General features: G+C 53.5%; 7 non-coding genes across 7 annotated transcripts; all 7 read right to left on the reverse strand.

Annotated features, from left to right (window-relative positions):
* Positions 1-2,257: 2,257 nt before the first annotated feature.
* LOC132489805 (small nucleolar RNA SNORD116) lies at positions 2,258-2,349 on the reverse strand. The gene has a single exon (XR_009532176.1). It is a non-coding gene; the product is annotated as a small nucleolar RNA SNORD116 (small nucleolar RNA).
* A 2,683-nt stretch (positions 2,350-5,032) lies between these two features.
* On the reverse strand, positions 5,033-5,124 carry LOC132489806 (small nucleolar RNA SNORD116). Its single transcript, XR_009532177.1, has one exon. It is a non-coding gene; the product is annotated as a small nucleolar RNA SNORD116 (small nucleolar RNA).
* Positions 5,125-7,809: 2,685 nt separating this feature from the next.
* LOC132489871 (small nucleolar RNA SNORD116) lies at positions 7,810-7,901 on the reverse strand. The gene has a single exon (XR_009532239.1). It is a non-coding gene; the product is annotated as a small nucleolar RNA SNORD116 (small nucleolar RNA).
* Positions 7,902-10,586: 2,685 nt separating this feature from the next.
* On the reverse strand, positions 10,587-10,678 carry LOC132489864 (small nucleolar RNA SNORD116). The gene has a single exon (XR_009532232.1). It is a non-coding gene; the product is annotated as a small nucleolar RNA SNORD116 (small nucleolar RNA).
* A 2,685-nt stretch (positions 10,679-13,363) lies between these two features.
* Positions 13,364-13,455, reverse strand: LOC132489807 (small nucleolar RNA SNORD116). Its single transcript, XR_009532178.1, has one exon. It is a non-coding gene; the product is annotated as a small nucleolar RNA SNORD116 (small nucleolar RNA).
* Positions 13,456-16,138: 2,683 nt separating this feature from the next.
* On the reverse strand, positions 16,139-16,230 carry LOC132489808 (small nucleolar RNA SNORD116). Its single transcript, XR_009532179.1, has one exon. It is a non-coding gene; the product is annotated as a small nucleolar RNA SNORD116 (small nucleolar RNA).
* A 2,681-nt stretch (positions 16,231-18,911) lies between these two features.
* On the reverse strand, positions 18,912-19,003 carry LOC132489876 (small nucleolar RNA SNORD116). The gene has a single exon (XR_009532244.1). It is a non-coding gene; the product is annotated as a small nucleolar RNA SNORD116 (small nucleolar RNA).
* Positions 19,004-21,024: the final 2,021 nt, after the last annotated feature.

Raw genomic sequence — 21,024 nt, forward strand, 5'->3', positions numbered from 1 at the left:
CTGGGCTTGAGCTAGGACCCTGCTTCCCAAGGACGTCTACCTTTACAGAGAACTCAATGTTTTTCTGACAGCACAACTGCAGGAAGTAAGGCATGTACGTTGGCCCATACGTGAGAGTGTATATTTTTGTTTTCACGCATGTGCGCATGTGTGACTATTACTGCACACAAGGACGTGCTTGTGGGCTTCTTTCTGTGCCTCTGAATCCTCACCTTGGTCTCTGTGTGTCCCTGTGGCCCTCTCCTGAGACCTCGAACCAAAAAAGCCAGAGTTTATACACAGCGCCCTGGATCTGGACCCTCGCACTGAATGGAGAAAGACCCCTTCAAACTTCAACAGACTGAATGTGAACTTTGAAAGCCAGGGGGTTTTGAAATAGGCCACGGACTTCCACTCTTCCACAGCCAAGCCTTCTGGCCAAAGCACAAACACCTGGCGAGACCTGCCTTCCGGCCGTGGGTGTAACATATACATGGACCTGGAAATCCTGCCTCCCAGTAGAATATCTAATGTGCACTTGGGGCCACTCCCATCATTTTCAGGAGCAAGGAAACCTCCTATGGGTGGGCCGACCTGCGACTGGCTATAGTCAACATGCAGCCCGGCACCTCTCAAGGGGCTAACGAAATTCGGCCCAACTGCCAATTGTTGCCAACTACGCCAAATCACTTTCCGAGGACCCATGGGTATGCCCACCACAGGAAGTGGTGGGCTTCAGCAACCAAGACCCACGTTCAAACCCCACTGCGGAAACTAGGCTACCTTCTCGGGCACGAGTTGCCAGCACCCAGCCAGCAGGTTTGGTGGCCCTGAACCCGGAGGAAACGCTCAAATTCTTGAAAGTGTCGTCCTACGCGCCCTCCTCCTGCCCACAGGGCAACTCGACTCTACTGGAAGCCACAGACATCCTGCAAACACGTTGTCACTGTATACCAGGTAGGACAGACCACAAGCATGACTGCTTTCATGACTCTGACCCTACCCCATGCATCGTGGCACTTCTCCACTGACAGAGTGACACTACCGAGAACCTCACAAAGATCAAAGGCACTCTCCCCGTGGACGACAGACCGATTTCCAACGGAAGAACTCTGTTTCGCGAGGGGAGTTCTAAGCTTCAAAGGGCACAGTGGCTGTGCACGGCAGCACACCTGGCATCGCAACACTGAACGCATCTCTGCTCCGCCAAGGGACTGCTCCAGATCAACCTCTAGCTGTTCAAAACTCCTGCGTGCCACACGGGCTGGCCGCATCATGCCCTCTCGGAGAAACACTTTCGCTTTGCATATTCCCAAACAAGGAAACAAAGTGGCCAAAGGGCATGAACGCATAACTCAAATACCCCCAAGGAGAGTGGCACAGACGCTTCAGCATGTCTAATTTCTCTACGTCCCGCAAGACACACTTTGGGCGACATTCCTCCGGCAACGTGATCACAAATCTATGCAGTTTAAGTACCTAACTGCATCCTCATGTACTGCCAAAGCCATCCCCTTCAGAGGCAGCTGATGCCAGCCCATCACGAACAGGACACATTCTTGGGAAGACGTGGCCAGCGCCTGCAACCCAATCATGACAGCCCATCTCACGACATCACACAGGACATGTCCTCATGATGCCTTACCACCTTCTCCAGACCAGCAGTCACCACGCCGGCTTAAATGCAGCCCTTGGTCCTAACCCCACTCCATGATGACCCACATAGTGCCTCAACTGTGCCGGGAGCTGCAGTGGAATTGCTGACATGGGCAATACCTAGGCCTAATCCATCAACACCGTTCCGTTGAAGACCAACCCCAGCCCACACCCATCCACTGCTCCATCCCCACCGGGTACTAAAAAACTTTGATGCACCCAAACAAATGACAGGGAGGGACACAGGCCTGGCCTGAGGCTCCAGGCTCCAACCAGGGAAGCTTCCTCATTTTGGCTTCCAGAAATAGCCCCCGAAGCTGCATGCACAAAGCGTGATCCTGGCCAAAGCACACCTTCCCAAGCTGCAAGCTTACTGGGCCTACACCAGCACACACTCCGACTCTGAAGACCAGCAGGAGAGCCTTCCCCCTTGCATGCCCTTAACGGTCTTTCAGCAGGGACCTAATATGCGTAGATGACCCCGCTTATGGGCAGACACAGTGGACCCTCAGATAGGAGCACATCGAATTCTGGAAACCTGCTGGGTGTTTGCATGCAGGTCAGAAGGGGACCCTGGCCCTCACTCCTCACTCTCCCCTACCCCCGAGAGAAGAAACGTGCTGGACCTCAGATTCGATGAGGAGACGGTAGAGTGTTCTCACTCATTTTGTTCAGATTTCCAAGGAATGCATACAAGGGTGTCATCATCGATCCAAGCACAGGCTGGGATGCTGCAGAACACAACCGGGCGTGCCGTGGGTGTCTGAAGAGGAGACATGACCTCGGAGTACTCCAAAACCCTGGGGAATCCACAGCCCTCAGGCCACTCAGAAAGAGCAACAGTCAATCCACTCTTGCAGCCACTGGGACCGTCTGAGGAAAACCTCCTATCCAATGGCACATCATAGGGTGGGTGAAAGCCTACCTTCCTGAGTGAGCCAGAGCCACGCTTAGCAACATGCCCCCGCGTCATTTTTCCACTTTTCCTTAGCACCTAGAGTCATCAGCCAACGCGTAGGTCTTCTTGTCTTTGCCGACAGCCAGCCTTGTCCAGCAGCGGCACCTGAGAAGTGGACATAATTCAGGCAGGTTTCAGAATTGGAACGGTGACCACAGAGATCATGATTCATGAGAATTTTTACCTGGGCTTGAGCTCGGACCCTGCTTCCCAAGGACGTCTACCTTTACAGAGAACTCAATGTTTTTCTGACAGCACAACTGCAGGAAGTAAGGCATGTACGTTGGCCCGTACGTGAGAGGGTATATTTTTGTTTTCACGCATGTGCGCATGTGTGACTATTACTGCACACAAGGACGTGCTTGTGGGCTTCTTTCTGTGCCTCTGAATCCTCATCTTGGTCTCTGTGTGTCCCTGTGGCCCTCTCCTGAGACCTCGAACCATAAAAGCCAGAGTTTATACACAGCGCCCTGGATCTGGACCCTCGCACTGAATGGAGAAAGACCCCTTCAAACTTCAACAGACTGAATGTGAACTTTGAAACCCAGGGGGTTTTGAAATAGGCCACGGACTTCCACTCTTCCACAGCCAAGCCTTCTGGCCAAAGCACAAACACCTGGCGAGACCTGCCTTCCGGCCGTGGGTGTAACATATACATGGACCTGGAAATCCTGCCTCCCAGTAGAATATCTAATGTGCACTAGGGGCCACTCCCATCATTTTCAGGAGCAAGGAAACCTCCTATGGGTGGGCTGACCTGCGACTGGCTATAGTCAACATGCAGCCCGGCACCTCTCAAGGGGCTAACGAAATTCGGCCCAACTGCCAATTGTTGCCAACTACGCCAAATCACTTTCCGAGGACCCATTGGTATGCCCACCACAGGAAGTGGTGGGCTTCAGCAACCAAGACCCACGTTCAAACCCCACTGTGGAAACTAGGCTACCTTCTCGGGCACGAGTTGCCAGCACCCAGCCAGCAGGTTTGGTGGCCCTGAACCCGGAGGAAACGCTCAAATTCTTGAAAGTGTCGTCCTACGCGCCCTCCTCCTGCCCACAGGGCAACTCGACTCTACTGGAAGCCACAGACATCCTGCAAACACGTTGTCACTGTATACCAGGTAGGACAGACCGCAAGCATGACTGCTTTGATGACTCTGACCCTACCCCATGCATCGTGGCACTTCTCCACTGACAGAGTGACACTACCGAGAACCTCACAAAGATCAAAGGCACTCTCCCCGAGGACGACAGACCGATTTCCAACGGAAGAACTCTGTTTCGCGAGGGGAGTTCTAAGCTTCAAAGGGCACAGTGGCTGTGCACGGCAGTACACCTGGCATCGCAACACTGAACGCATCTCTGCTCCGCCAAGGGACTGCTCCAGATCAACCTCTAGCTGTTCAAAACTCCTGCGTGCCACACGGGCTGGCCGCATCATGCCCTCTCGGAGAAACACTTTCGCTTTGCATATTCCCAAACAAGGAAACAAAGTGGCCAAAGGGCATGAACGCATAACTCAAATACCCCCAAGGAGAGTGGCACAGACGCTTCAGCATGTCTAATTTCTCTACGTCCCGCAAGACACACTTTGGGCGACATTCCTCCAGCAACGGGATCACAAATCTATGCAGTTTAAGTACCTAACTGCATCCTCATGTACTGCCAAAGCCATCCCCTTCAGAGGCAGCTGATGCCAGCCCATCACGAACAGGACACATTCTTGGGAAGATGTGGCCAGCGCCTGCAACCCAATCATGACAGCCCATCTCACGACATCACACAGGACATGTCCTCATGATGCCTTACCACCTTCTCCAGACCAGCAGTCACCACGCCGGCTTAAATGCAGCCCTTGGTCCTAACCCCACTCCATGATGACCCACATAGTGCCTCAACTGTGCTGGGAGCTGCAGTGGAATTGCTGACATGGGCAATACCTAGGCCTAATCCATCAACACCCTTCCGTTGAAGACCAACCCCAGCCCACACCCATCCACTGCTCCATCCCCACCGGGCACTAAAAACTTTGATGCACCCAAACAAATGACAGGGAGAGACACAGGCCTGGTCTGAGGCTCCAGGCTCCAACCAGGGAAGCTTCCTCATTTTGGCTTCCAGAAATAGCCCCCGAAGCTGCATGCACAAAGCGTGATCCTGGCCAAACACACCTTCCCAAGCTGCAAGCTTACTGGGCCTACACCAGCACACACTCCGACTCTGAAGACCAGCAGGAGAGCCTTCCCCCTCGCATGCACTCAACGGTCTTTCAGCAGGGACCTAATATGCGTAGATGACCCCGTTTATGGGCAGACACAGTGGACCCTCAGATAGGAGCACCTCGAATTCTGGAACCCTGCTGGGTGTTTGCATGCAGGTCAGAAGGGGACGCTGGCCCTCACTCCTCACTCTCCCCTACCCCCGAGAGACGAAACGTGCTGGACCTCAGATTCGATGAGGAGACGGTAGAGTGTTCTCACTCATTTTGTTCAGATTTCCAAGGAATGCATACAAGGGTGTCATCATCGATCCAAGCACAGGCTGGGACGCTGCAGAACACAACCGGGCGTGCCGTGGGTGTCTGAAGAGGAGACATGACCTCAGAGTACTCCAAAACCCTGGGGAATCCACAGCCCTCAGGCCACTCAGAAAGAGCAACAGTCAATCCACTCTTGCAGCCACTGGGACCGTGTGAGGAAAACCTCCTATCCAATGGCACATCATAGGGTGGGTGAAAGCCTACCTTCCTGAGTTAGCCAGAGCCACGCTTAGCAACATGCCCCCGCGTCATTTTTCCACTTTTCCTTAGCACCTACAGTCATCAGCCAACGCGTAGGTCTTCTTGTCTTTGCCGACGGCCAGCCTTGTCCGGCAGCGTCACCTGAGAAGTGGACATAATTCACGCAGGTTTCAGAATTGGAACGTTGACCTCAGAGATCATGATTCATGAGAATTTTTACCTGGGCTTGAGCTCGGACCCTGCTTCCCAAGGACGTCTACCTTTACAGAGAACTCAATGTTTGTCTGACAGCAAGACTGCAGGAAGTAAGGCATGTACGTTGGTCCGTACGTGAGAGGGTATATTTTTGTTTTCACGCATGTGCGCATGTGTGACTATTACTGCACACGAGGACGCTCTCGATGGCTTCTTTCTGTGCCTCTGAATCCTCACCTTGGTCTCTGTGTGTCCCTGTGGCCCTCTCTTGAGACCTCGAACCATAAAAGCCAGAGTTTATACACAGCGCCCTGGATCTGGACCCTCGCACTGAATGGAGAAAGACCCCTTCAAACTTCAACAGACTGAATGTGAACTTTGAAAGCCAGGGGGTTTTGAAATAGGCCACGGACTTCCACTCTTCCACACCCAAGCCTTCTGGCCAAAGCACAAACACCTGGCGAGACCTGCCTTCCGGCCGTGGGTGTAACATGTACATGGACCTGGAAATCCTGCCACCCAGTAGAATATCTAATGTGGACTTGGGGCCACTCCCAACATTTTCGGGAGCAAGGAAACCTCCGATCGGTGGGCCGACCTGCGACTGGCTATAGTCAACATGCAGCCCGGAACCTCTCAAGGGGCTAACGAAATTCGGCCCAACTGCCAATTGTTGCCAACTACGCCAAATCACTTTCCGAGGACCCATGGGTATGCCCACCACAGGAAGTGCTGGGCTTCAGCAACCAAGACCCACGTTCAAACCCCACTGTGGAAACTAGGCTACCTTCTCGGGCACGTGTTGCCAGCAACCAGCCAGCAGGTTTGGCGGCCCTGAACCCGGAGGAAACGCTCAAATTCTTGACAGTGTCGTCCTACGTGCTCTCCTCTTGCCCACAGGGCAACTCGACTCTACTGGAAGCCACAGACATCCTGCAAACACGTGGTCACTGTATACCAGGTAGGACAGACCGCAAGCATGACTGCTTTGATGACTCTGACCCTACTCCATGCATCGTGGCACTTCTCCACTGACAGAGTGACACTACCGAGAACCTCACAAAGATCAAAGGCACTCTCCCCGAGGACGACAGACCAATTTCCAACGGAAGAACTCTGTTTCGCGAGGGGAGTTGTAAGCTTCAAAGGGCACAGTGGCTGTCCACGGCAGCACACCTGGCATCGCAACACTGAACGCATCTCTGCTCCGCCAAGGGACTGCTCCAGATCAACCTCTAGCTGTTCAAAACTCCTGCGTGCCACACGGGCTGGCCGCAACATGCCCTCTTGGAGAAACACTTTCGCTTTGCATATTCCCAAACAAGGAAACAAAGTGGCCAAAGGGCATGTACGCATAACTCAAATACCCCCAAGGAGAGTGGCACAGACGCTTCAGCATGTCTAATTTCTCTACATCCCGCAAGACACACTTTGGGCGACATACCTCCGGCAACGGGATCACAAATCTATGCAGTTTAAGTACCTAACTGCATCCTCATGTACTGCCAAAGCCATTCCCTTCAGAGGCAGCTGATGCCAGCCCATCACGAACAGGACACATTCTTGGGAAGACGTGGCCAGCGCCTGCAACCCAATCATGACCGGCCATCCCTCGACATCACACAGGACATGTCCTCATGATGCCTTACCACCTTCTCCAGACCAGCAGTCACCACGCCGGCTTAAATGCAGCACTCGGCCCTAACCCCACACCATGATGACCCACATTGTGCCTCAACTGTTCCGGGAGCTGCAGTGGAATTGCTGACTTGGGCAATACCTAGGCCTAATCCATGAACACCCTTCCGTTGAAGACCAACCCCAGCCCACACCCATCCACTGCTCCATCCCCACCGGGTACTAAAGAACTTTGATGCACCCAAACAAATGACAGGGAGGGACACAGGCCTGGCCTGAGGCTCCAGGCTCCAACCAGGGAAGCTTCCTCATTTTGGCTTCCAGAAATAGCCCCCGAAGCTGCATGCACAAAGCGTGATCCTGGCCAAAGCACACCTTCCCAAGCTGCAAGCTTACTGGGCCTACACCAGCACACACTCTGACTCTGAAGACCAGCAGGAGAGCCTTCACCCTTGCATGCCCTTAACGGTCTTTCAGCAGGGACCTAATATGCATAGATGACCCCGTTTATGGGCAGACACAGTGGACCCTCAGATAGGAGCACCTCGAATTCTGGAACCCTGCTGGGTGTTTGCATGCAGGTCAGAAGGGGACGCTGGCCCTCACTCCTCACTCTCCCCTACCCCCGAGAGACGAAACGTGCTGGACCTCAGATTCGATGATGAGACGGTAGAGTGTTCTCACTCATTTTGTTCAGATTTCCAAGGAATGCATACAAGGGTGTCATCATCGATCCAAGCACAGGCTGGGACGCTGCAGAACACAACCGGGCGTGCCGTGGGGGTCTGAAGAGTAGACATGACCTCGGAGTACTCCAAAACCCTGGGGAATCCACAGCTCTCAGGCCACTCAGAAAGAGCAACAGTCAATCCACTCTTGCAGCCACTGGGACCGTCTGAGGAAAACCTCCTATCCAATGGCACATCATAGGGTGGGTGAAAGCCTACCTTCCTGAGTTAGCCAGAGCCACGCTTAGCAACGTGCCCCAGCGTCATTTTTCCACTTTTCCTTAGCACCTACAGTCATCAGCCAACGCGTAGGTCTTCTTGTCTTTGCCTAAGGCCAGCCTTGTCCGGCAGCGTCACCTGAGAAGTGGACATAATTCAGGCAGGTTTCAGAATTGGAACTGTGACCTCAGAGATCATGATTCATGAGAATTTTTACCTGGGCTTGAGCTCGGACCCTGCTTCCCAAGGACGTCTACCTTTACAGAGAACTCAATGTTCGTCTGACAGCACGACTGCAGGAAGTAAGGCATGTACGTTGGTCCGTACGTGAGAGGGTATATTTTTGTTTTCACGCATGTGCCCATGTGTGACAATTACTGCACACGAGGACGCTCTCGAGGGCTTCTTTCTGTGCCTCTGAATCCTCACCTTGGTCTCTGTGTGTCCCTGTGGCCCTCTCCTGAGACCTCGAACCATAATAGCCAGAGTTTATACACAGCGCCCTGGATCTGGACCCTCGCACTGAATGGAGAAAGACCCCTTCAAACTTCAACAGACTGAATGTGAACTTTGAAAGCCAGGGGGTTTGGAAATAGGCCACCGACTTCCACTCTTCCACAGCCAAGCCTTCTGGCCAAAGCACAAACACGTGGCGAGACCTGCCTTCCGGCCGTGGTTGTAACATATACATGGAGCTGGAAATCCTGCCTCCCAGTAGAATATCTAATGTGCATTTGGGGCCACTCCCATCATTTTCAGGAGCAAGGAAACCTCCTATGGGTGGGCCGACCTGCGACTGGCTATAGTCAACATGCAGCCCGGCACCTCTCAAGGGGCTAACGAAATTCGGCCCAACTGCCAATTGTTGGCAACTACACCAAATCACTTTCGGAGGAACCATGGGTATGCCCACCACAGGAAGTGGTGGGCTTCAGCAACCAAGACCCACGTTCAAACCCCACTGCGGAAACTAGGCTACCTTCTCGGGCACGTGTTGCCAGCACACAGCCAGCAGGTTTGGCGGCCCTGAACCCGGAGGAAACGCTCAAATTCTTGACAGTGTCGTCCTACGTGCCCTCCTCCTGCCCACAGGGCAACTCGACTCTACTGGAAGCCACAGACATCCTGCAAACACGTGGTCACTGTATACCAGGTAGGACAGACCGCAAGCATGACTGCTTTGATGACTCTGACCCTACCCCATGCATCGTAGCACTTCTCCACTGACAGAGTGACACTACCGAGAACCTCACAAAGATCAAAGGCACTCTCCCCGAGGACGACAGACCGATTTCCAATGGAAGAACTCTGTTTCGCGAGGGGAGTTGTAAGCTTCAAAGGGCACAGTGGCTGTCCACGGCAGCACACCTGGCATCGCAACACTGAACGCATCTCTGCTCCGCCAAGGGACTGCTCCAGATCAACCTCTAGCTGTTCAAAACTCCTGCGTGCCACACGGGCTGGCCGCAACATGCCCTCTCAGAGAAACACTTTCGCTTTGCATATTCCCAAACAAGGAAACAAAGTGGCCAAAGGGCATGTACGCATAACTCAAATACCCCCAAGGAGAGTGGCACAGACGCTTCAGCATGTCTAATTTCTCTACGTCCCACAAGACACACTTTGCGCGACATTCCTCTGGCAACGGGATCACAAATCTATGCAGTTTAAGTACCTAACTGCATCCTCATGTACTGCCAAAGCCATCCCCTTCAGAGGCAGCTGATGCCAGCCCATCACGAACAGGACACATTCTTGGGAAGACGTGGCCAGCGCCTGCAACCCAATCATGAAAGCCCTTCCCACGACATCACACAGGACATGTCCTCATGATGCCTTACCACCTTCTCCAGACCAGCAGTCACCACGCCGCCTTAAATGCAGCACTCGGTCCTAACCCCACTCCATGATGACCCACATAGTGCCTCAACTGTGCCGGGAGCTGCAGTGGAATTGCTGACATGGGCAATACCTAGGCCTAATCCATCAACAACCTTCCGTTGAAGACCAACCCCAGCCCACACCCATCCAGTGCTCCATCCCCACCGGGCACTAAAGAACTTTGATGCACCCAAACAAATGACAGGGAGGGACACAGTCCTGGCCTGAGGCTCCTGGCTCCAACCAGGGAAGCTTCCTCATTTTGGCTTCCAGAAATAGCCCCCGAAGCTGCATGCACAAAGCGTGATCCTGGCCAAAGCACACCTTCCCAAGCTGCAAGCTTACTGGGCCTACACCAGCACACACTCCGACTCTGAAGACCAGCAGGAGAGCCTTCCCCCTCGCATGCCCTCAACGGTCTTTCAGCAGGGACCTAATATGCGTAGATGACCCCGCTTATGGGCAGACACAGTGGACCCTCAGATAGGAGCACCTCGAATTCTGGAACCCTGCTGGGTGTTTGCATGCAGGTCAGAAGGGGTCGCTGGCCCTCACTCCTCACTCTCCCCTACCCCCGAGAGACGAAACGTGCTGGACCTCAGATTCGATGAGGAGACAGTAGAGTGTTCTCACTCATTTTGTTCAGATTTCCAAGGAATGCATACAAGGGTGTCATCATCGATCCAAGCACAGGCTGGGACGCTGCAGAACACAACCGGGCATGCCGTGGGGGTCTGAAGAGGAGACATGACCTCGGAGTACTCCAAAACCCTGGGGAATCCACAGCCCTCAGGCCACTCAGAAAGAGCAACAGTCAATCCACTCTTGCAGCCACTGGGACCGTCTGAGGAAAACCTCCTATCCAATGGCACATCATAGGGTGGGTGAAAGCCTACCTTCCTGAGTTAGCCAGAGCCACGCTTAGCAACATGCCCCCGCGTCATTTTTCCACTTTTCCTTAGCACCTACAGTCATCAGACAACGTGTAGGTCTTCTTGTCTTTGCCGACGGCCAGCCTTGTCCGGCAGCGGCACCTGAGAAGTGGACATAATTCAGGCAGGTTTCAGAATTGGAATGGTGAAGTCAGAGATCATGATTCATGAGAATTTTTACCTGGGCTTGAGCTCGGACCCTGCTTCCCAAGGACGTCTACCTTTACAGAGTACTCAATGTTTGTCTGACAGCACGAATGCAGGAAGTAAGGCATGTACGTTGGCCCGTACGTGAGAGGGTATATTTTTGTTTTCACGCATGTGCACATGTGTGACTCTTAGTGCACACGAGGACGCGCTTGTGGGCTTCTTTCTGTGCCTCTGAATCCTCACCATGGTCTCTGTGTGTCCCTATGGCCCTCTCCTGAGACCTCGAACCATAAAAGCCAGAGTTTATACACAGCGCCCTGGATCAGGACCCTCGCAGTGAATGGCGAAAGACCCCTTCAAACTTCAACAGACTGAATGTGAACTTTGAAAGCCAGGGGGTTTTGAAATAGGCCACGGACTTCCACTCTTCCACAGCCAAGCCTTCTGCCCAAAGCACAAACACCTGGCGAGACCGGCCTTCCGGCCGTGGGTGTAACATATACATGGACCTGGAAATCCTGCCTCCCAGTAGAATATCTAATGTGCACTTGGGGCCACTCCCATCATTTTCAGGAGCAAGGAAACCTCCTATGGGTGGGCCGACCTGCGACTGGCTATAGTCAACATGCAGCCCGGCACCTCTCAAGGGGCTAACGAAATTCGGCCCAACTGCCAATTGTTGCCAACTACGCCAAATCACTTTCCGAGGACCCATGGGTATGCCCACCAAATGAAGTGGTGGGCTTCAGCAACCAAGAACCACGTTCAAACCCCACTGCGGAAACTAGGCTACCTTCCCGGGCACGTGTTGCCAGCACCCAGCCAGCAGGTTTGGCGCCCCTGAACCCGGAGGAAACGCTCAAATTCTTGACAGTGTCATCCTACGTGCCCTACTCCTGCCCACAGGGCAACTCGACTCTACTGGAAGCCACAGACATCCTGCAAACACGGGGTCACTGTATACCAGGTAGGACAGACCGGAAGCATGACTGCTTTGATGACTCTGACCCTACCCCATGCATCGTGGCACTTCTCCACTGACAGAGTGACACTACCGAGAACCTCACAAAGATCAAAGGCACTCTCCCCGAGGACGATAGAACGATTTCCAATGGAAGAATTCTGTTTCGTGAGGGGAGTTGTAAGCTTCAAAGGGCACAGTGGCTGTCCACGGCAGCACACCTGGCATCGCAACAGTGAATGCATCTCTGCTCTGCCAAGGGAATGCTCCAGATCAACCTCTAGCTGTTCAAATCTCCTGCGTGCCACACGGGCTGGCCGCATCATGCCCTCTCGGAGAAACACTTTCGCTTTGCATATTCCCAAACAAGGAAACAAAGTGGCCAAAGGGCATGTACGCATAACTCAAATACCCCCAAGGAGAGTGGCACAGACGCTTCAGCATGTCTAATTTCTCTACATCCCGCACGACACACTTTGGGCGACATTCCTCCGGCAACGGGATCACAAATCTATGCAGTTTAAGTACCTAACTGCATCCTCATGTACTGCCAAAGCCATCCCCTTCAGAGGCAGCTGATGCCAGCCCATCACGAACAGGACACATTCTTGGGAAGACGTGGCCAGCGCCTGCAACCCAATCATGACAGCCCATCCCACGACATCACACAGGACATGTCCTCATGATGCCTTACCACCTTCTCCAGACCAGCAGTCACCACGCCGGCTTAAATGCAGCACTCGGTCCTAACCCCACTCCATGATGACCCACATAGTGCCTCAACTGTGCCGGGAGCTGCAGTCGAATTGGGGACATGGGCAATACCTAGGCCTAATACATCAACACCTTTCCGTTGAAGACCAACCCCAGCCCACACCCATCCACTGCTCCATCCCCACTGGGCACTAAAGAACTTTGATGCACCCAAACAAATGACAGGGAGGGACACAGGCCTGGCCTGAGGCTCCAGGCTCCAACCAGGGAAGCTTCCTCATTTTGGCTTCCAGAAATAGCCCCCGAAGCTGCATGCACAAAGCGTGATCCTGGCCAAAGCACACCTTCCCAAGCTGCAAGCTTACTGGGCCTACACCAGCACACTCTCCGACTCTGAAGACCAGCAGGAGAGCCTTCCCCCTCGCATGCCCTCAACGGTCTTTCAGCAGGGAACTAATATGCGTAGATGACCCCGCTTATGGGCAGACACAGTGGACCCTCAGACAGGAGCACCTCGAATTCTGGAACCCTGCTGGGTGTTTGCATGCAGGTCAGAAGGGGACGCTGGCCCTCACTCCTCACTCTCCCCTACCCCTGAGAGACGAAACGTGCTGGACCTCAGATTCGATGAGGAGACGGTAGAGTGTTCTCACTCATTTTGTTCAGATTTCCAAGGAATGCATACAAGGGTGTCATCATCGATCCAAGCACAGGCTGGGACGCTGCAGAACAGAACCTGGCGTGCCGTGGGGGTCTGAAGAGGAGACATGACCTCGGAGTACTCCAAAACCCTGGGGAATCCACAGTCCTCAGGCCACTCAGAAAGAGCAACAGTCAATCCACTCTTGCAGCCACTGGGACCGTCTGAGGAAAACCTCCTATCCAATGGCACATCATAGGGTGAGTGAAAGCCTACCTTCCTGAGTTAGCCAGAGCCACGCTTAGCAACATGCCCCCGCGTCATTTTTCCACTTTTCCTTAGCACCTACAGTCATCAGACAACGCGTAGGTCTTCTTGTCTTTGCCGACGGCCAGCCTTGTCCGGCAGCGGCACCTGAGAAGTGGACATAATTCAGGCAGGTTTCAGAATTGGAATGGTGAAGTCAGAGATCATGATTCATGAGAATTTTTACCTGGGCTTGAGCTCGGACCCTGCTTCCCAAGGACGTCTACCTTTACAGAGTACTCAATGTTTGTCTGACAGCACGAATGCAGGAAGTAAGGAATGTACATTGGCCCATACGTGAGAGGGTATATTTTTGTTTTCACGCATGTGCACATGTGTGACTATTACTGCACACGAGGACGCGCTTGTGGGCTTCTTTCTGTGCCTCTGAATCCTCACCTTGGTCTCTGTGTGTCCCTGTGGCCTCTCCTGAGACCTCAAACAAGAAAAACCAGAGTTTATACACAGCGCCCTGGATCTGGACCCTCGCACTGAATGGAGAAAGACCCCTTCAAACTTCAACAGACTGAATGTGAACTTTGAAAGCCAGGGGGTTTTGAAATAGGCCACGGACTTCCACTCTTCCACAGCCAAGCCTTCTGGCCAAAGCACAAACACCTGGCGAGACCTGCCTTCCGGCCGTGGGTGTAACATATACATGGACCTGGAAATCCTGCCTCCCAGTAGAATATCTAATGTGCACTTGGGGCCACTTCCATCATTTTCAGGAGCAAGGAAACCTCCTATGGGTGGGCCGACCTGTGACTGGCTATAGTCAACATGCAGCCCGGCACCTCTCAAGGGGCTAAAGAAATTCGACCCAACTGCCAATTGTTGCAAAGTACGCCAAATCACTTTCCGAGGACCCATGGGCATGCCCACCACAGGAAGTGGTGGGCTTCAGCAACCAAGACCCTCGTTCAAACCCCACTGCGGAAACTAGGCTACCTTGCCGGGCACGTGTTTCCAGCACCCAGCCAGCAGGTTTGGCGGCCCTGAAACCGGAGGAAATGCTCAAATTCTGGAAAGTGTCATCCTACGTGCCCTCCTCCTGCCCACAGGGCAACTCGACTCTACTGGAAGCCACAGACATCCTGCAAACACGTGGTCACTGTATACCAGGTAGGAGAGACCACAAGCATGACTGCTTTGATGACTCTGACCCTACCCCATGCATTGTGGCACTTCTCCACTGACAGAGTGACACTACCGAGAACCTCACAAAGATCAAAGGCACTCTCCCCGAGGACGACAGACCGATTTCCAACGGAAGAACACTGTTCGTGAGGGGAGTTGTAAGCTTCAAAGGGCACAGTGGCTGTGCACGGCAGCACACCTGGCATCGCAACACTGAACGCATCTCTGCTCCACCAAGGGACTGCTCCAGATCAACCTCTAGCTGTTCAAAACTCCTGCGTGCCACACGGGCTGGCCGCATCATGCCCTCTTGGAGAAACACTTTCGCTTTGCATATTCCCAAACAAGGAAACAAAGTGGCCAAAGGGCATGTACGCATAACTCAAATACCCCCAAGGAGAGTGGCACAGACGCTTCAGCATGTCTAATTTCTCTACGTCCCGCAAGACACACTTTGGGCGATATTCCTCCGGCAACGGGATCACAAATCTATGCAGTTTAAGTACCTAACTGCATCCTCATGTACTGCCAAAGCCATCCCCTTCAGAGGCAGCTGATGCCAGCCCATCACGAACAGGACACATTCTTGGGAAGACGTGGCCAGCGCCTGCAACCCAATCATGACAGCCCATCCCACGACATCACACAGGACATGTCCTCATGATGCCTTACCACCTTCTCCAGACCAGCAGTCACCACGCCGGCTTAAATGCAGCACTCGGTCCTAACCCCACTCCATGATGACCCACATAGTGCATCAACTGTGCCGGAACCTGCAGTGGAATTGCTGACATGGGCAATACCTAGGCCTAATCCATCAACACCCTTCCGTTGAAGACCAACCCCAGCCCACACCCATCCACTTCTCCATCCCCACCGGGCACTAAAGAACTTTGATGCACCCAAACAAATGACAGGGAGGGACACAGGCCTGGTCTGAGGCTCCAGGCTCCAACCAGGGAAGCTTCCTCATTTTGGCTTCCAGAAATAGCCCCCGAAGCTGCATGCACAAAGCGTGATCCTGGCCCAAGCACACCTTCCCAAGCTGCAAGCTTACTGGGCCTACACCAGCACACACTCCGACTCTGAAGACCAGCAGGAGAGCCTTCCCCCTCGCATGCCCTCAACGGTCTTTCAGCAGGGACCTAATATGCGTAGATGACCCTGCTTATGGGCAGACACAGTGGACCCCCAGATAGGAGCACCTCGAATTCTGGAACCCTGCTGGGTGTTTGCATGCAGGTCAGAAGGGGACGCTGGCCCTCACTCCTCACTCTCCCCTACCCCCGAGAGACGAAACGTGCTGGACCTCAGATTCGATGAGGAGACGGTAGAGTGTTCTCACTCATTTTGTTCAGATTTCCAAGGAATGCATACAAGGGTGTCATCATCGATCCAAGCACAGGCTGGGATGCTGCAGAACACAACCGGGCATGCCGTGGGGGTCTGAAGAGGAGACATGACCTCGGAGTACTCCAAAGCCCTGGGGAATCCACAGCCCTCAGGCCACTCAGAGAGAGCAACAGTCAATCCACTCTTGCAGCCACTGGGACCGTCTGAGGAAAACCTCCTATCCAATGGCACATCATAGGGTGGGTGAGAGCCTACCTTCCTGAGTTAGCCAGAGCCACGCTTAGCAACATGCCCCCGCGTCATTTTTCCACTTTTCCTTAGCACCTACAGTCATCAGCCAACGCGTAGGTCTTCTTGTCTTTGCCGACGGCCAGCCTTGTCCAGCAGCGGCACCTGAGAAGTGGACATAATTCAGGCAGGTTTCAGAATTGGAATGGTGAACTCAGAGATCATGATTCATGAGAATTTTTACCTGGGCTTGAGCTCGGACCCTGCTTCCCAAGGACGTCAACCTTTACAGAGAACTCAATGTCTGACAGCACGACTGCAGGAAGTAAGGCATGTACGTTGGCCCGTACGTGAGAGGGTATATTTTGGTTTTCACGCATGTGCGCATGTGTGACTCTTAGTGCACACGAGGACGCGCTTGTGGGCTTCTTTCTGTGCCTCTGAATCCTCATCATGGTCTCTGTGTGTCCCTGTGGCCCTCTCCTGAGACCTCGAACCATAAAAGCCCGAGTTTATACACAGCGCCCTGGATCTGGACCCTCGCAGTGAATGGAGAAAGACCCCTTCAAACTTCAACAGACTGAATGTGAACTTTGAAAGCCAGGGGGTTTTGAAATAGGCCATGGACTTCAACTCTTCCACAGCCAAGCCTTCTGGCCAAAGCACAAACACCTGGCGAGACCTGCCTTCCGGCCGTGGGTGTAACATATACATGGACCTGGAAATCCTGCCTCCCAGTAGAATATCTAATGTGCACTTGGGGCCACTCCCATCATTTTCAGGAGCAAGGAAACCTCCTATGGGTGGGCCGACCTGCGACTGGCTATAGTCAACATGCAGCCCGGCAACTCTCAAGGGGCTAACCTAATTCGGCCCAACTGCCAATTGTTGCCAACTACGCCAAATCACTTTCCGAGGACCCATGGGTATGCCCACCAAAGGAAGTGGTGGGCTTCAGCAACCAAGAACCACGTTCAAACCCCACTGCGGAAACTAGGCTACCTTCCCGGGCACGTGTTGCCAGCACCCAGCCAGCAGGTTTGGCGGCCCTGAACCCGGAGGAAACGCTCAAATTCTTGACAGTGTCCTCCTACGTGCCCTCCTCCTGCCCACAGAGCAACACGACTCTCCTGGAAGCCACAGACATCCTGCAAACACGAGGTCACTGTAAACCAGGTAGGACAGACCACAAGCATGACTGCTTTGATGACACTGACCCTACCCCATGCACCATGGCACTTCTCCACTGACAGAGTGACACTACCGAGAACCTCACAAAGATCAAAGGCACTCTCCCCGAGGACGACAGACCGATTTCCAGCGGAAGTACTCTGTTTTGCGAGGGGATTTGTAAGCTTCAAAGGGCACAGTGGCTGTCCACGGCAGCACACCTGGCATCGCAACACTGAACGCATCTCTGCTCCGCCAAGGGACTGCTCCAGATCAACCTCTAGCTGTTCAAAACTCCTGCGTGCCACACGGGCTGGCCGCATCATGCCCTCTCGGAGAAACACTTTTGCTTTGCATATTCCCAAACAAGGAAACAAAGTGGCCAAAGGGCATGTACGCATAACTCAAATACCCCCAAGGAGAGTGGCCCAGACGCTTCAGCATGTCTAATTTCTCTACGTCCCGCAAGACACACTTTGGGTGACATTCCTCCGGCAACGGGATCACAAATCTATGCAGTTTAAGTACCTAACTGCATCCTCATGTACTGCAAAAACCATCCCCTTCAGAGGCAGCTGATGCCAGCCCATCACGAACAGGACACATTCTTGGGAAGACGTGGCCAGCGCCTGCAACCCAATCATGACAGCCCATCCCACGACATCACACAGGACATGTCCTCATGATGCCTTACCAGCTTCTGCAGACCAGCAGTCACCACGCCGGCTTAAATGCAGCACTCGGTCCTAACCCCACTCCATGATGACCCACATAGTGCCTCAACTGTGCCGGGAGCTGCAGTGGAATTGCTGACATGGGCAATAGCTAGGCCTAATCCATCAACACCCTTCCGTTGAAGACCAACCCCAGCCCACACCCATCCACTGCTCCATCCCCACCGGGCACTTAAGAACTTTGATGCACCCAAACAAATGACAGGGAGGGACACAGGCCTGGTCTGAGGCTCCAGGCTCCAACCAGGGAAGCTTCCTCATTTTGGCTTCCAGAAATAGCCCCCGAAGCTGCATGCACAAAGCGTGATCCTGGCCCAAGCACACCTTCCCAAGCTGCAAGCTTACTGGGCCTACACCAGCACACACTCCGACTCTGAAGACCAGCAGGAGAGCCTTCCCCCTCACATGCCCTCAACGGTCTTTCAGCAGGGACCTAATATGCGTAGATGACCCCGCTTATGGGCAGACACAGTGGACCCTCAGATAGGAGCACCTCGAATTCTGGAACCCTGCAGGGTGTTTGCATGCAGGTCAGAAGGGGACGCTGGCCCTCACTCCTCACTCTCCCCTACCCCCGAGAGACGAAACGTGCTGGACCTCAGATTCGATGAGGAGACCGTAGAGTGTTCTCACTCATTTTGTTCAGATTTCCAAGGAATGCATACAAGGGTGTCATCATCGATCCAAGCACAGGCTGGGACGCTGCAGAACACAACCGGGCATGCCGTGGGGGTCTGAAGAGGAGACATGACCTCGGAGTTCTCCAAAGTCCTGGGGAATCCACAGCCCTCAGGCCACTCAGAAAGAGCAACAGTCAATCCACTCTTGCAGCCACTGGGACCGTCTGAGGAAAACCTCCTATCCAATGGCACATCACAGGGTGGGTGAAAGCCTACCTTCCTGAGTTAGCCAGAGCCACGCTTAGCAACATGCCCCACGTCATTTTTCCACTTTTCCTTAGCACCTACAGTCATCAGCCAGCGCGTAGGTCTTCTTGTCTTTGCCGACGGCCAGCCTTGTCCAGCAGCGGCACCTGAGAAGTGGACATAATTCAGGCAGGTTTCAGAATTGGAATGGTGAACTCAGAGATCATGATTCATGAGAATTTTTACCTGGGCTTGAGCTCGGACCCTGCTTCCCAAGGACGTCAACCTTTACAGAGAACTCAATGTCTGACAGCACGACTGCAGGAAGTAAGGCATGTACGTTGGCCCGTACGTGAGAGGGTATATTTTTGTTTTCACGCATGTGCGCATGTGTGACTCTTAGTGCACACGAGGACGCGCTTGTGGGCTTCTTTCTGTGCCTCTGAATCCTCACCATGGTCTCTGTGTGTCCCTGTGGCCCTCTCCTGAGACCTCGAACCATAAAAGCCCGAGTTTATACACAGGGCCCTGGATCTGGAACCTCGCACTGAATGGAGAAAGACCCCTTCAAACTTCAACAGACTGAATGTGAACTTTGAAAGCCAGGGGGTTCTGAAATAGGCCACGGACTTCCACTCTTCCACAGCCAAGCCTTCTGGCCAAAGCACAAACACCTGGCGAGACCTGCCTTCCGGCTGTGGGTGTAACATATACATGGACCTGGAAATCCTGCCTCCCATTAGAATATCTAATGTACACATGGGGCCACTCCCATCATTTTCAGGAGCAAGGAAACCTCCTATGGGTGGGCCGACCTGCGACTGGCTATAGTCAACATGCAGCCCGGCAACTCTCAAGGGGCTAACGAAATTCGGCCCAACTGCCAATTGTTGCCAACTACACCAAATCACTTTCCGATGACCCATGGGTATGCCCACCACAGGAAGTGGTGGGCTTCAGCAACCAAGACCCACGTTCAAACCCCACTGCGGAAACTAGGCTACCTTCCCGGGCACGTGTTGCCAGCACCCAGCCAGCAGGTTTGGCGGCCCTGAACCCGGAGGAAACGCTCAAATTCTTGACAGTGTCATCCTACGTGCCCTCCTTCTGCCCACAGAGCAACACGACTCTCCTGGAAGCCACAGACATCCTGCAAACACGTGGTCACTGTATACCAGGTAGGACAGACCGCAAGCATGACGGCTTTGATGACACTGACCCTACCCCATGCATCGTGGCACTTCTCCACTGACAGAGTGACACTACCGAGAACCTCACAAAGATCAAAGGCACTCTCCCCGAGGACGACAGACCGATTTCCAGCGGAAGAACTCTGTTTTGCGAGGGGATTTGTAAGCTTCAAAGGGCACAGTGGCTGTCCACGGCAGCACACCTGGCATCGCAACACTGAACACATCTCTGCTCCGCCAAGGGACTGCTCCAGATCAACCTGTAGCTGTTCAAAACTCCTGTGTGCCACACGGGCTGGCCGCATCATGCCCTCTCGGAGAAACACTTTTGCTTTGCATATTCCCAAACAAGGAAACAAAGTGGCCAAAGGGCATGTACGCATAACTCAAATACCCCAAAGGAGAGTGGCCCAGACGCTTCAGCATGTCTAATTTCTCTACGTCCCGCAAGACACACTTTGGGCGACATTCCTCCGGCAACGGGATCACAAATCTATGCAGTTTAAGTACCTAACTGCATCCTCATGTACTGCAAAAACCATCCCCTTCAGAGGAAGCTGATGCCAGCCCATCACGAACAGGACACATTCTTGGTAAGACGTGGCCAGCGCCTGCAACCAAATCATGACAGCCCATCCCACGACATCACA

This window comes from Mesoplodon densirostris, chromosome 4 (genome assembly GCF_025265405.1).
Source record: "Mesoplodon densirostris isolate mMesDen1 chromosome 4, mMesDen1 primary haplotype, whole genome shotgun sequence".
NCBI classification, from domain to species: domain Eukaryota; kingdom Metazoa; phylum Chordata; class Mammalia; order Artiodactyla; family Ziphiidae; genus Mesoplodon; species Mesoplodon densirostris.